This window comes from Bubalus kerabau, chromosome 4 (assembly GCF_029407905.1).
Source record: "Bubalus kerabau isolate K-KA32 ecotype Philippines breed swamp buffalo chromosome 4, PCC_UOA_SB_1v2, whole genome shotgun sequence".
Taxonomy (NCBI): domain Eukaryota; kingdom Metazoa; phylum Chordata; class Mammalia; order Artiodactyla; family Bovidae; genus Bubalus; species Bubalus kerabau.
Window position 1 is genome coordinate 122,724,066 of NC_073627.1, and position 18,045 is coordinate 122,742,110.

Sequence of the window (18,045 nt, forward strand, 5' to 3'; positions counted from 1 at the left end):
AAATTATTTATTTATTTAAAATAAGTCTTATTCTCTAAATATCCTACTTATACAGGGTGCCCTGGAGTACTTGGCCTTTTCATGTATAAGTAAAGAGATCACAGTTTGCCGGTTTTCTTTCTTCCTTACTGATATCCTCCATGCATTTGGAGCTTCAGTCTCCAAGGTCAGCTTTGACTGTCAGTGACCAGGAATTATTAAATAAATGAACTGTGTTTTCATTCCCCATTAAAAGAAAAATCTTGTTTTGTACTTAGTATACATTTTTTAAAGTCTTTAAGTCTTGCCCCTTGCCCCTCCTCACTTGAATTGTTTTTGCTCTCATTAAAAAAATAATTTGTTACTTGAAAATGAAACTTTAATTTTGTTGTTTTCTCTACTGGCACCTTCGTACTTGTTCTCTCTTTCTAGATTATTCTCTCTCTCATCTCTCTCCTATTTCCCTTTGTTTTCTCAAATTTATCTGCCCTATGTATTTCTCAGACTATTGAGAAGATTGAAAATTAAAAAATAGAGACTTTCTAAAAGAAAAAAGGACATTTTACATTTGTGGAAACCCAAGTTTCACTGTCAGAGAAGGCAATGGCACCCCACTCCAGTACTCTTGCCTGGAAAATCCCATGAACGGAGGAGCCTGGTGGGCTGTAGTCCATGGGGTCGCTAAGAGTCAGTCACGACTAAGCAACTTCACTTTCACTTTTCACTTTCCTGCATTGGAGAAGGAAATGGCAACCCACTCCAGTGTTCTTGCCTGGAGAATCCCAGGGATGGGGGAGCCTGGTGGGCTGCCGTCTCTGGGGTCGCACAGAGTCGGACACGACTGAAGTGACTTAGCAGCAAGTTTCACTGTAGGATCAGAAAAAGCATCTCTGAAAAAGTCATTATAAAACTGAAATGGGAAAGGACCACTAGGATGAATCATGTAAATGAAAGAAAAAAAAAAAAATCCAGGCTTGGCAGTGATTAATAGCAGAAAAGACCCTGATGCTGGGAAAGATTGAGGACAGGAGGAAAAGGGCACGACAGAGGACGAGATGGTTGGATGGTATCCCCGACTCAATGGACATGAGTTTGAGCAAGCTCCAGGAGATGGTGGACAGGGAAGCCTGGTGTGCTGCAGTCCTTGGGGTCACAAAGAGTCAGACATGACTGAGCAACTGGAACAACAACAACTGATCAGGGGGACTTAGGTCCAAAACATAGTTCCTTATATCCACATGACCTACCTGGACAATCAACTTCTTCAAGCCCCAGTTTCCTCATCAGTAAAACTGGGAATATAATAGTCTCCTACCTGATAGGGTTTTTGTAAAGATTATGATTGTAAACATTAAATTTGTATTAAATGTAACTAGCATTATTTTGGGCTTCCCTGGTGGCTCAGATGGTAAAGGATCTGCCTGAAATGCAGGAGACTCAGGTTCAATCCCTTGGTTGGGAAGATCCCCTGGGGAAGGGAATGGCAACCCACTCCAGTCTTCTCGCCTGGAGAATTCCATGGACAGAGAAGCTTGGCAGGCTACAGTCCATGGGTGGCAAAATGCCACATTGAATATGTTGGATTAAAGAGCCAGTGGGATACCCAGTGTCCTAAGAAGCAGTTGCATATATGCTTCTGAATTTCAGGAGTGAGATCTAGGTAGATGATTTTAATTTGAGAATTATCAGCATTCTCCTAGAACTTGAAGTCTTGGAATGAGGTGACCTAGGCGGAATGTGAAAAATGAGAAGTTAGGTCTTAGACTTCAGCATTTACAGGGTGGGAATAAAAAGAGAACCAGAAAAAGGGACTAAGCAAACGTCAGAGAAGTTAAGGTGTATTATATTTGGAGAAGACAGATGGTCAGTTTGGTGGAATCAGTAACTTCGTGACTTGGCTCTGCATTTCAGATCCACCATGCATGTGAATAAAATTATGCTTTAGGAAAATGACTAATGATTACGTATCACAGAGCTCCAAGGATTTCTGACAAAGTCAAAATCTCTGACTCTTACATCTGCGAAAATCAAGAGATGTTTTGGGAGAAAATTTGGTCATCTTTGTAGGACAGTACTCTCTATGACATCACTGGCAATGAAACTATCCAAGCTTTAAAAATAAATTTAAAATACAGAATTTTCTACTGGTTCCTGTAGCAGTAAAATATATACTTTGAGTTACTTAGAGTTCTGGTTTAATTAAAAGCCAGCACCCATGAATATTATAGCAATAAGAGACCTATAAGCAAGGCTGAGGTGCCTTATCTGAAAATGCAAACATAACAGTTAGTAATGTGATCTTCTGGATTGGATTTTTAAAAGGAGTAGCTGTAATGCCCCATAAAGCAACACTGTTAATTTGTAAAGTTGAGTTGTACCCCTTCTCTGCATCCCTTTGCTGGATCTTAGTTCTGGCTGAGAATTGTGAAACTTGAAATAAGATCTTTGCATAACAAACAGATGTAATTCGTAACCTGACATGCAGAAATGGCCATCTGTTAACAAGTAACCACGAATGGCCTAGCCATTTGTTGAAATCTCCCAGGTAGACCTCGATTTAATCCTACATAGAAGAGGAAGGTGTTTCTGTTCTCAAAGGGAATAGCCCATCTGCACTGGCTAATGTAGATGATGCTGGTAATGACGCACTTACAGAAAATGGCCACTCGCAGAGCTTCAGGTAGGTCGGCTTGTTCACTTAATAGTACCATACTGCCTCGATTTCCCCTGGTTGGGATCAAAAGGGGCTTTAGCTTGAAGTGAAATGAGTGAAATGAGAAACAGAAAGCCGGCATCTCACCCTTTTTGGGCTACTAACCCTGCTCTCCTAAGCTTGCGGTGTTTTGAAAGCTGCCCTGTCTGGCCTTTGAAATTGCATTCAAATCCTTCTCTGAAAGTCCTCTGACAATAACGAATCTCATATGGTGAGGCCAGCTTGAAACTGAAAAAAGAACATATAACAGTGATGGGTCTATTGAATATACTAGAAGGCATCTTAAAGTGGAATAATACAATTGGTTTCAAAAGCTATACTTCCCCCCAAAAGTCACCAGCAAGGGTAAATTGGATGGGAATGCGTAAAAATTGAGTTCCTTGGGCTTTTTTTCCCGTGACTTGGTACCAGTAAATTTTCCTCAATCTCCTTTTATTTCCTGGCTTGCTCCTCTCTCATTCATGTACTAGAGTCGAATATAAACAGCTGGTTCATTTGCAATCCATTATGACATTTATAATACTGCCATCTTCATAAAGACAAGGTTTATTGTTAAGAATATGCTATTTCCAGAGTCTAACAACTTGTTATCTGACAGATTGTATATCCGGATTTCTGATTTATAATTCATCACAATTTGGTCCACTCGAAACTGACCCCTGAAACACAAACACGGGGATATTTTTTTGCTTTGCTTTTAAGAATAACAATTGAAACATGATCAATTACTCAAAACGAACCCTCTCCCTTTGTCTCTTTGGGGTGAAAATATTATTTTTAGTTAGTTCCTAGGTTTACATGAGCTGTACGTTTTGACTCTGACACTTCCCTCCTGGTATTTATACTTTTATTCATAGACTTGGAAATTGACAAGGCATTGTAAATAGTCTTTCAAGAATCCCTATTTTAGGAACTGTGCACCAAGGGGGGAAAGAAAGATCAGTTGCCTCTACCTTAATAGGTTTAAACCTCAGCCGGGGGAAAAAAGTATGTCTCTTTAAGTAATACCATGTCATCTTCTTAATCATGCTGATTCTGAATAATTCAGCCTCTATGGAAGTTGCCCAGCCAGAATCTATAGCTCTGTCTCTCTTGGGGGTGGTGGTGGTGCGGGAGGCGTTTATTATTACTGAGCCTGACAGGAGTGCGCTCTGGCAGGTTAATTGCTACAGCAGGACTAGCTGGGAGTTTGCTGGTTGATATATAGCAACTAAAGGGAGTGAAGGCGATTGACTATGCCTGTTACAGCACAAATATCTTCATGCGCCTCAGGTTTCTCAGAAAGATATGAGAAATAAATGTTCCCTGTTCATTTTCTGTCTGCACAATACAAATAGCCTCTGGCTGAACATGGCGTCTGCAGCACAGAGACTTAAAAAAAAAAAAAAAGGAAATTTGCAAATTAACATTATTAGAAACATTCCTGCCTGAAAGTGCTGAAAATCAATTCCAATATATTTTGCATTTTAATGAATTGCCAAAGAGATAAATCAGCTGTGTTTGAGGAAAGCTTGCCTGGCAATGATGTTTTCTTATCGCATCTTGTCTTAACTGATAGCATTTAAAATGAAACCAGTGTTAATTGAAGGCGTGGGAAATGTAACTGCTAGTTAATGAAGTAAATTCATGCTAGTTAGGCAGAATTAGAAATTTGCTTTAATGTACTAGCTCTAACATTGTCTTCCTGTTCTTACAGTCCATAATTCCAGACTAGTGATGTTCAGTATTATAAATGGTTGAAAGGCAAGGCAACAGTGTTGCCCGACCCTATAGCTAAAGGCCACTCTGTTTAATCCCCTAGTGGAAACACAATGCAAATAGAACTGGTGGTGTTATTTTACACCATGAACAACAAATTTCAATTCCTTGAGCCTTCTGGGAGGCTACCTCTTCTCTATTAAGAAAATAAACAACGTGACTTTTCAATGTATCAGCTGTTTTGCACTATTTAAAATTGCCTAGTGAAGGACGAACTGGGTTTGTTAATAATACTGAGGGTGGGAGAAGGCAATGGCAGCCCACTCCAGTACTCTTGCCTGGAAAATCCCATGGACGGAGGAGCCTGGCAGGCTGCAGTCCATGGGGTTGCGAAGAGTCAGACACAACTGAGCGACTTCCCTTTCACTTTTCACTTTCATGCATTGGAGAAGGAAATGGCAACCCCTCCAGTGTTCTTGCCTGGAGAATCCCAGGGACGGGGGAGCCTGGTGGGCTGTTGTCTATGGGGTCACACAGAGTCGGACACAACTGAAGTGACTTAGCAGCAGCAGCAGCTTCACCATACCTTATCTGTTTGTGCTGCCTTAGCACATAGTCTGTGCTCATTCAAATATTATCAAATGGGTGGATAATTGCCCTCCTTTGATCTCTTTGTCTCTTAACAACACATGTATATATACACATATATATGTACATTTCCCGCTATGTACATATATATGTTTAACAACTATAACATGCATTATATACTGACACTTTGCATTGTATACATAAAAGACGCATGCATTTTTTTTCCTGATATCTTTTGCAAGGATATAATCCATCTCTAACTTCAGCTGTTCTTACTAATTGCATTCCTCCTGTAGGTAATTTCTTTCCTTCTTTCTTTTTTAAATAATGTAAAACCAAATAAGGAAATATCTTTCTTGGGAAACAATTTCCTGAAAAGTAACAAATGACATCATTTGGCAAACTGAAATTAGATAGCAACAGGGGAGGCAATTTATATTATCTTATATACCACAGAGCATTTCGAATGTGGAGGTTACTGAGGTGTCCCCATTGACTTCCTGTCAATGAAATGGAAAACCTTGCCTTATGAAATCATTTGGCTATGCAAGACTTGCTGTCCTTAATGTAAGGAGGTTTTCTTCCTTAAATTTTTAATCTCATCACTAGTGTGCCAACTAAAATCAATTTTTTAATTGTGAGTGATTTGTAATTAAATAACTTTATATAACAATTAATGAGAAATATACTTCTTAATGGATAGAAAATATGGTCATTAGATGTTAAGCATGGAAACACTGGATGATGTGATACAGTGTGTCATCTGCTGAATAAACTGGACCTTGCAGATAACTTATCAGGGATAACATGGCTCTTAGTCTTTATAATTGAGATTAAGTGAGAAACAATTTTGATGGCTAATGGTTAATGTGCAATTTATAACTGCTTTTATTTGTGGGACCCTTTTAAAGTCAATTATGCCCCCCAAAGCCCTTTTCAAGACAGAACATATCTTTCTGTATTTACAATTCTCTCTTGTACCCTCCTCACCCTCAGCGTTATTGATCACCTTGCAGAGCAAAGAGCTCTCTGTGGAGCAAGGAGAGTGGAGAGCCATGTCCCACTGTCTTGTTTCCCGTCCTTTGCTCAGTGATGGGAAACAGCTAATTGCCGAGGCCATAGAACCTGAACCATTTAGAAAGTGAATGTCAAAAATGATGATGCTGTATACTTCAGAGGATGCGCTTGTGTATCTTGCGGGACAGTTCGTAGTTCTTGCTTTGCCCATTGTTAAATCTCCAGCATTGGAAAAAGCAACCACCTTTCTGCTGTGCTGGGTATCTGCGTTCTTGCTCCATTCAGTATCATCGGCTGCTGCCTACTTGGTGCAAGTTGACTATGCTTGGAGCTGTGGAGCACAGCTCAGTCGGCAAGGATACTCTCAGAGATGTAAACCCTGGACACAGGTCTTAAGGCTTCAAGTCAAATCCCACCTCTACCATTCCCTCCTTATTCCCTCCACATGTACTGATATGTTCCGAGACTCAGTTCCCTTTTCCATGAAATGGGTATAGTAACACCTGCTCTATAACTCTTGTAGGGTTGCTTGAGAAATGGACATCACTATGATAATAACATAGACACTAAGGGCAGCAGTGATACAAATTTTAATATGGTTTCACAGAGAGTGGGGCTTTTAAGTTAAACTTGAAGACTCAAGAAAGGCTATTTTTGTAAGCTGTGATATTGAACTGTAATGTTACTCTCTGAAGATTTATCTCATGTTTATGTAAAAATTCTCTGTGATTACAGCTTGTAGAATTAAATACCTTTCTTTTTTTATATTTGGACAAAATTAAATATAACATAGAATGGAATCTCTCTATTATTATGATCGGGGTTCTATTTATTAATTTGTTAACATCTTCCAACCCTGATTGTCTCATATAGCCATGCAGGGAGTCAAATATAAACCCCTCACACAACCAAATTTTATAAACATCATATATAAAACATGGAGTTACTTAATAAACATGAGGTGTTAAAATGATGGATTCTTACAGTAAACTCAAGGGTAAAGAGCCTTTAAAAATTAATCTAATTCCTCCTGATACGCTTTTCTAGGGAGATCATGACATAGTGTGCAGCCAAGCGGACTTTGAAAAAAACATCACTAGCAGCTATTTTTTCTGATCATTTAAAATGCCAGTTGCAGATGTCAAAGGCATAATTGGCCTGAACCTGTACTGGAAACTGTATTGCATAAAAGGCTTAGAACTTTCTCCTTCTATTGATTTTATTCAATTTAATATAAGCAATAGTTCAAAGTAAGTACCAAAAAATAAATAACCAGACTTTAGATTTGTCCAGCACCTTACAACTGTCTAATCAAAACAGTGCACATAGTGTTTTTCAGACAGTTTTACTAAGTTATAATTGATAATAAAAAAAGAAATTGAACATATTAAATGGATACAATTGATGAGTTTGGAAACATGCACATATCCATGGAACCATCATCATAGTAATAAACATATCCATCACCTCTAAGTTTCCTCCTGCCCCTTTGGGTTTGATTTGTTTTCTTTTATTTCTGTGGTAAGAAAATTTAACGTGAGAGTCATCTTTTCAAAAACGGTTAAAGGCAATGTGTTGACTTTTTATTTCTTTTGCTGTAGAGAAGATTTTTCATCTGATGCAATCCCACTTTTCTATTTTTGTTTTTCTTGTCTGTGCTTTTGATGTCATAGTCAAGAAACCATTACCAAGGCAAATGTCAAGAAGCTTTTCTCCTGTTTTCTTTTAGGAGTTTTACAGTTGTAGGTATTACACTTATGTTTTTCATCAGTTGAGTTGATTTTTGTATATTGTATAAGATAATCATCCAATTTCATTCTTTTGCATGCAGATATCCAGTTTTCAATACCATTTGTTGAAGAGATTACTCTTTTTTCATTGTATATTCTTTATACCCTTGTTGAAGATCAGTTTGACTATATGTGTGGGTTTATTTCTGGGCTGTCTTTTCTTTTCCATTGATCTGTATGTCTGTATGCCAGTAACATTATTTTAATTACTATTGTTGCTGTTCAATTGCTAAGTTGTATCCAACTCTTTGTGACCCCATGGATTACAACATGCCATGCTTCCCTGTCCTTCACTATTTCCTGGAGTTTGCTCAGATTCGTGTCCATTCAGTTGGTGAAAGTATCCAACCATCTCATGCTCTGTCACCCTTTTCTCTTCCTGCCCTAAATCTTTCCTAGAATTAGGGTTTTTTCCGGTGAGTTGGCTGTTCACATCAGGCGGCCAAAATGTTGGAGCTTCAGCTTCAGCATTGTCCTTCCAATGAATATTCGGGGTAGATTTCCTTTAGGATTGACTATGTTGATCTCCTTACTGCCCAAGGGACTCTCAAGAGTCTTCTTCACCACCATGGTTCTAAAGCATCAATTCTTCAGCAGTCAACCTTCTTTATGGCCCATCTGTCACATCCGTACATGACTACTGGAAAAACCATAGCTTTGACTAGATGGACTTTGTCAGCAAAGTAATATCTCTGCTCTTTTAATATGCCTCTAGGTTTGTCATAGTTTTCTTCCAAGGAGCAAGCGTGTTTTAATTTCATGGCTGCAGTCACTGTCCACAGTGATTTTGAAGCCCAAGAAAATAAAGTCTGCCACTGTTTCCATTTGCCCCCCATCTGTTTGCATGAAATAATGGGAATGGATGCCATGATCTTAGTTTTTTGAATGTTGAGTTTTAAGTCTGCTTTTTCATTCTCCTCTTCTACTTTCATCAAGAGGTTCTTTAGTTCTTCTTTGCTTTCTGTCACTAGGGTGGTATCATCTGCATATCTGAGATTATTGATATTTCTCCCAGCAATCTTGATTCCAGCTTGAGCTTCATCCACCTTGGCATTTCACGTGATGTATGCTGATATAAATCAAATAAGCAGGATAACAGTACACAGCCTTGATGTACTCCCTTCCCAATTTGGAACCAGTCTGTAGTTCCATGTCCGGTTCTAACTGATGCTTCTTGACCTGAATACAGGTTTCTTAGGAGGCAGTTAAAATAGTCTGGTATTCTCATCTCTTTATGAATTTTCCAGTTTTTTGTGATCCACACAGTCAAAGGCTTTAGTGTTGTCAGTGAAGTGGAAGTAGATATTTTTTGGAATTCCCTTGCTTTTTGCATGATCCAAGGGATGTTGGCAATTTGATCTCTGGTTCCTCTGCCTTTTCTAAATCTAGCTTGTACATCCGGAAGTTCTCAATTCACATACTGCTGAAGCCTACCTTGAAGGATTTTGAACTAGTATGTGAAATGAGAGCAATTGTGCAGTAGTTTGAACATTCTTTGGCATTGTCCTTCTTTGGGATTGGAATGAAAACTGATCTTTTCCTGTCCTCTGGCCACTGCTGAGTTTTCCAAGTTTTCTGGCCTATTGAGTGCAGCACTTTAACAGCATCATCTTTTAGGATTTGAAATAGCTCAGCTGGGATTCCATCACCTCCACTATCCTTGTTTGTAGTAATGCTTCCTAAAACCCACCTGACTTTACACTCCAGGATCTCAGGCTCTAGGTGAGTGATCATGGTCATCTGGGTCATTAAAATCTTTTTTGTACAGTTCTTCTGGGTATTCTTGCCATCTTTTCTTAATCTCTTCTGCCTCTGTTGGGTCCTCACCATTCTGTCCTTTAATTACAGTAGTTTTTTTTTTAAATTACTGTAGTTTTATAATATAGTTTGAGATCAGGAAGTATGATGCCTCTAATTTAGTTCTTTGTTTCTTAAGATTCCTCTGGCTATTTACTGTCTTTTGAATTTTTTTTTCTATTTTTGTAAAGAATTCCATTGTGATTTTGATGGAGCTAACATGATTCTATAGATCACTTTGGGTAGCATGATCCCATCTTTATGGACTGGAAGACTTCAGTTCATTTCAGTACAGTTCAGTCACTCAGTCATATCTGACTCTTTGTGACCCCATGAACCACAGCATGCCAGGCCTCCCTGTCCATCACCAACTGCCAGAATCTATCCAAACCTATGTCCATTGAGTTGGTGATGCCATCAACCATCTCATCCTCTGTCATCCCCTTCTCCTCCTGCCCTCAATCTTTCCCAGCATCAGGATCTTTTCAAATGAGTCAGCTCTTCCCATCAGGTGGCCAAAGTAATGGAGTTTTAGCTTCTACATCAGTCCTTCCAATGAACATTCAGGACTGATCTCCTTTAGGATGGACTGGTTGAATCTCCTTGCAGTCCAAGGGACTCTCAAGAGTCTTCTCCAACACAGCAATTCAAAAGCATCAATTATTCAGCGCTCAGCTTTCTTTATAGTCCAACTCTCACATCCATACATGACTACTTGACTACTGGAAAAACCATAGCCTTGACTCGACGGACCTTTGTTGGCAAAGTAATGTCTCTGCATTTTAATATGCTATCTAGGTTGGTCATAACTTTCCTTCCAAGGAGTAAACATCTTTTAATTTCATGGCTGCAATCACTATCTGAAGTGATTTTGGAGCCCCCAAAAATAAAATCAGCCACTGTTTTCCTGTCTATTTGCCATAAAGTGATGAGACCAGATGCCATGATCTTAGTTTTCTGAATGTTGAGTTTTAAGCCAACTTTTTCACTCTCCTCTTTCACTTTCATCAAGAAGCTCTTTAGTTCTTCTTTGTTTTCTGCAATAAGGGTGGTGTCATCTGCATATCTGAGCTTATTGGTATTTCTCCTGGCAATTTTGATTCCAGCTTGTGCTTCCTCCAGCCCAGTGTTTCTCATGATGTACTCTGCATATAAGTTAAATAAGCAGGGTGACAATATACAGCCTTGACGAACTCCTTTTCCTATTTGGAACCAGTCTGTTGTTCCATGTCCAGTTCTAACTGTTGCTTCCTGACCTGCATACAGATTTCTCAAGAGGCAGGTCAGGTGGTCTGGTATTCCCATCTCCTTCAGAATTTTCCACAGTTTATTGTGATCCACACAGTCAAAGGTTTTGGCATAGTCAATAAAGCATAAATAGATGTTTTTCTGGAACTCTCTTGCTTTTTAGGTGATCCAGCAGATGTTGGCAATTTGATCTCTGGTTCCTCTGCCTTTTCTAAAACCAGCTTGAACATCTGGAAGTTCACAGTTCATGTATTGCTGAAGCCTGGCTTGGAGAATTTTGAGCATTACTTTACTAGCATGTGAGATGAGTGCAATTTTGTGGTAGTTTGAGCATTCTTTTGCATTGCCTTTCTTTGGGATTGGAATGAAAACTGATCTTTTCCAGTCCTGTGGCCACTGCTGAGTTTTCCAAATTTGCTGACATATTAAGTGAAGCACTTTCACAGCATCATCTTTCAAGATTTGAAATAGCTCAACTGTAATTCCATCACCTCCATTAGCTTTGTTCGTAGTGATGCTTCCTAAGTCCCACTTGACTTCACATTCCAGGTTGTCTGGCTCTAGGTGAGTGATCACACCATCGTGATTATCTGGGTCATGAAGATCTTTTTTGTACAGTTCTTCTGCGTATTCTTGCCACCTCTTCCTAATATCTTCTGCTTCTGTTAGGTCCATACCATTTCTGTCCTTTATTAAGCCCATCTTTGCATGAAATGTTCCCTTGGTATCTCTAATTTTCTTGAACAGATCTCTAGTCTTTCCCATTCTATTGTTTTCCTCTCTTTCTTTGCATTGATTGCTGAGTAAGGATTTCTTATCTCTCCCTGCTATTCTTTGGTACTCTGCATTCAAATGGGTATATCGTTCCTTTTCTCCTTTGCTTTTTGCTTCTCTTCTTTCACAGCTATTTGTAAGGCCTCCTCAGACAGCCATTTTGCTTTTTTGCATTTCTTTTTCTTGGGGATAGTCTTGATTCCTGTCTCCCGTACAATATCACAAACCTCCATCCATAGTTCATCAGGCACTCTGTCTATCAGATCTGTTCCCTTAAATCTATTTCTCACTTCCACTGTGAAGAGTGGAAGACTTACTATTCTTAAAATGTCCATATAGATAGAATTTTAAACATAAAAATGGAAATATGAAGCTATACAATTCTTACTTTTAAAGGGAAATCAAGTTCATGCTGCAGTTTAGTTTTATTTAAGAATATTTCCACAGTAGCTGCCTCTCTTTCTTTCCCACTGCCCCTCAGTCATCTTCCTCAAAACCCTATACCTTCCTGTTATAGAATACTGTTAAAAACTTGGTTAGAGAAGAGCTGCATATGGTTTGCATTTAAAGAAAGGTAAAAGAGAAGGAATCACCTTTTTCAAAGAAAATAATAATTAATACAATGATTATTTCTTTGGAGTCAGACTCATCTCTTTCCCCCACCTCTCTTCTACAATGTTGTTGGTGATTTCTTTGTTTGTTTGATTGGTTTTTAACTTTTAGCCTAAGAGTTAAATCTATTTCCAAAGGAACAAACTGAAATTTTACATCTCCAATGCAGTTGCTTTTAACATTAGGTCACAAAACGGATGATGGCAAGTCTGCTAAAAAAGTGTGGACATAGTATTAAATGGTAATGGGACATCTGTTTAGGATCTTCTGGGTAGTGGTGACTTTGCAGGAAAGCCAACTGTGAATCAGTTGCAGTTGAAGACACATATTTCTTACAAAATGATAGAATCATTAGATTCCCTATGAGGAAAAATATTCACATGCACAGAGCAATCTACTACTGACAAGCAGTAGAGACTTTTTTTAATTAATTAATTAATTTGGCTGTACTGGATCTTCATTGCTGTGCTTGGGCTTTCTCCAGTTGCAGTGAGCAGGGACTATTCTTTATTGCAATGCACAGACTTCTCATTGTAGTGGCTTCTCTTGTTGTGGAGCAGTCTCTAGGTACACAGGCATAGTAGTTGCATTTCCCAGGCCCTAGAGCTCATGGGCTTAGTTGTTCCATGGCACATGGGATCTTACGGATCAGAGATTGAATATGTGTGTCTGGTATTGACAGGCAGATTCATATCCACTCTACATCCAGCGCAGTCCCAGTAGAGATTTTTAAAAGGCAGACTGGTTACAAATAGGAAAAAGAGTACGTCAAGGCTGTATATTGTCACCCTGCTTATTTAACTTTATGCAGAGTACATCATGAGAAATGCTGAAATGGAAGAAGCACAAGTTGGAATCAAGATTGCCCGGAGAAATATCAATAACCTCAGATATGCAGATGACACCATCCTTATGGCAGAAAGTGAAGAGGAACTAAAAAGTCTCTTGAAGAAAGTGAAAGAGGAGAGTGAACAAGTTGGCTTAAAGCTGAACATTCAGAAAACTAAGATCATGGCATCTGGTCCCATCACTTCATGGCAAATAGATGGGGAAACAGTGGAAACAGTGTCAGACTTTATTTTTCTGGGCTCGAAAATCACTGCAGATGGTGATTACAGCCATGAAATTAAAAGACACTTACTCCTTGAAAGGAAAGTTATGACCAACCTAGATAGCATATTCAAAAGCAGAGACGTTACTTTGCCAACAAAGGTCCGTCTAGTCAAGGCTATGGTTTTTCCTGTGGCCATGTATGGATGTGAGAGTTGGACTGTGAAGAAAGCTGAGCCCTGAAGAATTGAAGCTTTTGAACTGTGGTGTTGGAGAAGACTCTTGAGAGCCCCTTGGACTGCAAGGAGACCCAATGAGTCCATCCTAAAGGAGACCAGTCCTGGGTGTTCATTGGAAGGACTGATGCTGAGGCTGAAACGCCAGTACTTTGGCCACCTTATGCAATGAGTTGACTCATTGGAAAAAACCCTGAAGCTGGGAGGGATTGGGGGCAGGAGGAGAAGGGGACAACAGAAGATGGGATGCCTGGATGGCATCACCGACTCCACGCACATGAGTTTGGGTGAACTCTGGGAGTTGGTGATGGACAGGGAGGCCTAGCATGCTGCAATTCATGGGGTTGCAAAGAGTCGGACATGGCTGAGCGACTGAACTGAGCTGAACAGAACAGAAATAAAACAAGTATCTTTTATTAGGATTACTACCTTCAGGCAGGACTCCAAAATTATTTCACCTCATTTCTTCCTATTGGCATCTGTTCTGCAGTTGCGTGAATGAGTGTCTTCAATTCTTCCATCCTCTCTGCATATATACTCTTACTGTGGTCTCATTGTGGGTGAATTGCCCATCCCTAGTCCTTGAATTTGGGCTTGATCATGGGACTTATCGGGCTCATGGCATGTGAGCAGAAGTGACAATATGCCAGTACTGAGCTTAGGTCTGAAGAGATCCTGTTTGTCTACCTGCATCTTGACCTTTGACATTGCTATGAGTAGAACCAATCCTGCTTTGCTTGTAGGTCCAAGATACACAAAACACACCTGTTGCAAACCTAGACTTGCAGACGCACCACCAAATACCACAGCACCACCTGTCCTGTCAATCCGTGAAAATCAATGACTATGGTGTAAGTTTCCGAGAATTTTTGATTGCTTATTACACAGCATTACTGTAAAAATTGTTGACCAATATGAGTCCTTTGACCAAATCCTCTTTTGAAATGGCTGTTTAGAAAATGTTAGAGTTAAGTTTGTGCTTCTAAGGTGGTGCTAGTGGTAAAGAACCTGCCTGGCAATGCAGGAGATATAAGAGATGCAGGTTCAATCTCTGGGTCAGGAATATCCCCTGGAGGAGGGTACGACAACCCACTCCAGTATTCTTGCCTAGAGAAGCCCATGGACAGAGGAGTCTGGCAGGCTATGGTTCATAAGGTTCCAAAGAGTCAGACATGACTAAAGTGGCTTGGCACACATGCAGACTTAAGTTTAACTTGTTGTCATTGTTTTTAGTTTTAATATTAAACATGTATTCTGAGCTTATAACATTTTTAGTTTTATATAGCTGGAATGATTATAGGTTTCATCTTTTGTCCCAATTTTCATTGTTTACTAATGGGAAAAAGAAATATGAAGCTTCAAGTGAAAGAGGGCTTTGTTTTATTAACAGTAACTGCCATAGGCATATATACTACATATGTTCATGTACTTATCAAAATGCTAATGTTGAGTGTGATTTTTCTCTTAGACCTTCACATTCAAAGCTGCATTTCAGCACTGGATAGGCTGATCTTGTAAACCATAAGTCAAAGATCAAGATATTACCAATTCATTCTATTTTGAAACAGCATAATATAGAACATTAGACTGAGAGTCGAAAGGTCCAGAACCCACCATTTGTTATGCTACCAATTACCTGTTCTACTTAGGAAAAGTCTCTTAATAACTACTTGAGCCACATATCCCATAAGACTATGAAGTTCTATACAATTTTCTGATTCTGGACCTTTCACTTCGTTGTGTCAATTCACAGTAATGTCAGAAAATGAAATTCTGACAATGGTGTCATTAATAAGTATAGGAGAGACGAAGGAGGTGTCTACAGAGACTTTTGTGGCTGCTCAAGTATCTCTTCAATAAGATTGATTTAAGAAAGGACATGTATAAAAGATAAAAAGAAAGCCATGTGACCAAAGGGAAATGATGCTAATAAAGCTAAATCTCAGAATGAGATGAAACTTATGAGACATGATAAATTTAGAAGAACAAAGATGGTATTGGCTCATTGACTGGAGTACCTAAGACCCAGGCACGTGTAGGGTCCAGGGTAGGGACTACACGTGCCTGGGTCTTAGGTACTCCAGTCAATGAGCCAATACCATCTTTGTTCTTCTAAATTTATCATGTCTCATAACTACCCTGGACCCTGTGCTTTCAGAGGCTCACATGCTGGTCTGCCTCTTGGAACAAAGAGATCATGAGATTTAGGGGATTCACTCACATGGAGCAGACCTCTTATCCTTAGACCGTGATCCAGGTAGCTTGGAACTCTGAAATTCCCTGCCCTCAAATCCTGTGTTTTCAGTGCCTGCACAGGCCTGTTCTCTGGATTTGTCCTCACAAGGGTCGATGCCCAACACATAGCTCTTTGCAGGGAATGGGGCATGGTTTGATTGGGCTGATGTGTGAAGGTATACAGGATAGAATTGAGGCTGGGAAGACAAGTGAAGTGGGCAACAGGCATATAATCTGTGCAGTCACAGAAAAGAACCCTGCACTTAGTTTAGTTTAGTGCTCTGCTATTGATGTCTTGGTACGCCTTAATAATTCCCCCTTTGAATTTGTTTTCCAAAAGTGGAGTCTAATAAGACAATGGAGCATGCATATAAACAGAGGAGATATACACAATATGCATGCTCACCTCTGTTCCTTGCCACCCTATTTGTATGCCAGCATTCCTAGTGACCCATGAGCACAGAATTTCAGTGAATACAAAATGCATGGAAGCTCAGTGAGACTCAGAGCAAGTGTAGGTTAGCGTATTATATCTATTACTAAAGACAGGCACTGACAGTCCTGACAGGCCATGCTTTCCATTTGAACCAACTTGCTTTGAACACAGAAAGAAAGCACTGGTGTTTTAAGAAATGTGAATGACCAAGGAAGTCTATCATATTTGTTCCTATTTGTATTACCTCTCTTTAATAGCCAGCTACTTACACTGAAAGTGATGACATGAAACAAAAGAGAAAGATAAAAATAAAAGAGAAAGAGTAGCCCCTTTTCTGGTTAACCCTTTCTTACTCATTAATAAGGTAAAAAATTTTTGGTGGATGTGCATATATGAAAAAGTGAACTAAGAAAGTTTATTTTGTGCAGTGTTTCCATGTGGTAAAGATATATGATTAAGTATATGATTCATTTTTGTGTGTACATATATTTGCACACACAAAATAAATCATGTAATTTAGGTAATTTTGCATAAAAGTTAAATGCTCTCATAGTCATATTTAAAGCTGGCACGGTACAACATAAGGTGTCATAGAAAGATTTTACAGTATAAAGATATTTGCAGTTAAAATTGTCATTATATACTTAAAGGATATAACATTCATGCTAATTTAAAATTTCAGTTTTGTTTTTTAATTAATTAATTTTTGGCTGTGCTGGGTCTTTGTTGCTGCACGGGCTTTTCTCTAGTTGCAGAGAACAGGGGCTGTTCTCTACTTGTTGTGCACAGGCTCTTGGGTGTGTGGGCTTCTGTAGTTGCGGCTTGTGGGCTCAGTAGCTGTGGCTCCCAGGCTCTAGATCACAGGCTCAGTAACTGTAACTCATGGGCTTAGCCACTGTAACGCACATGGGATCTTCTTGGATCAGGGATTGAACCTGTGCCTCCTACACTCGCAGGTAGACTCTTCATCACTGAGCCACCAGGGAAGTCCAGTTTTTGTTTTTATTTAAATAGCAAGTACAAAACACCCATGTTAAGTCGAGAAGGAGAAAGACTGCAGAAGAAAGGGGAAAACTTCATATTTAAATATCTTCAATGACTTTGACTTTTTTAATACTTTGTTAGTAATGGGCCTAAACATTTTTATTTTGCACTGTGCCATACAAAGCATGTAGCCTATATTGGGTGGGCCATGGGTGATAAGTCACTGCTGAGGACGGGCTCCCCCTGTATCAAATTGTCACCAGCACTTCCAAGTTTTTATTAAGGCATATCTCTCAAGACAAGAGGATATAAAGCATACTTAACAGATTTGGGTAGCTATTTAATTCTAAATATTTGGATATATGTTGCGTAGCAAGTCCATATTTTCTCTTGTTCCTGGCCCTGTAGTGATTATCTGCGGGTTGTTGTTTGAAGTCAAACAGAGGAGTTTGGGTTTTGGAGCACTGACATAGGATGCTGGTTGTCTCCAGTAAATCCAACTCTGGCAATGACAGAAAAATAGAGAAACATATGTAGATATGAAAAATGAATGTAAGCCCCTACAGAAACTCCTGGGGAAATGGAGGTGGTTATGACCTGGCACAGGATGCAAGAAAGAGCCTAAGTAGGTATAGGACTGGGAGCCCCCATTGAAACACTGGTCAGGAGAAAACTCTGGAGTGAAGTTGCTTTAAGAAAGCAAATAGCAGCAGCCACCCAGCATACCTTGCTTGGTCAGTAACTCTAGGGCAGTATTAAAGTCTAGCATATGTCTCAATAAGCTGCCTGAGTCTTCCTAGTTACTTTCTACTTTTCTCCTAGATTCTGAATGTCTCCTGACCAGTATTTCAATGGGGGCTCCCAGTCCTATACCTACTTAGATTCTGA

General features: G+C 39.4%; 1 long non-coding RNA gene across 1 annotated transcript in view; it reads left to right on the top strand.

Annotated features, from left to right (window-relative positions):
- The first annotated feature begins 2,212 nt into the window (after positions 1-2,212).
- The window catches only part of LOC129650188 (uncharacterized), a 47,271-nt gene continuing 31,438 nt past the window's right edge, over positions 2,213-18,045 (top strand). Inside the window, exons 1-2 of the long non-coding RNA XR_008713665.1 lie at positions 2,213-2,659; positions 14,246-14,353. This is a non-coding gene — a long non-coding RNA (uncharacterized LOC129650188). The remainder of the gene's footprint in view (positions 2,660-14,245; positions 14,354-18,045) is intronic.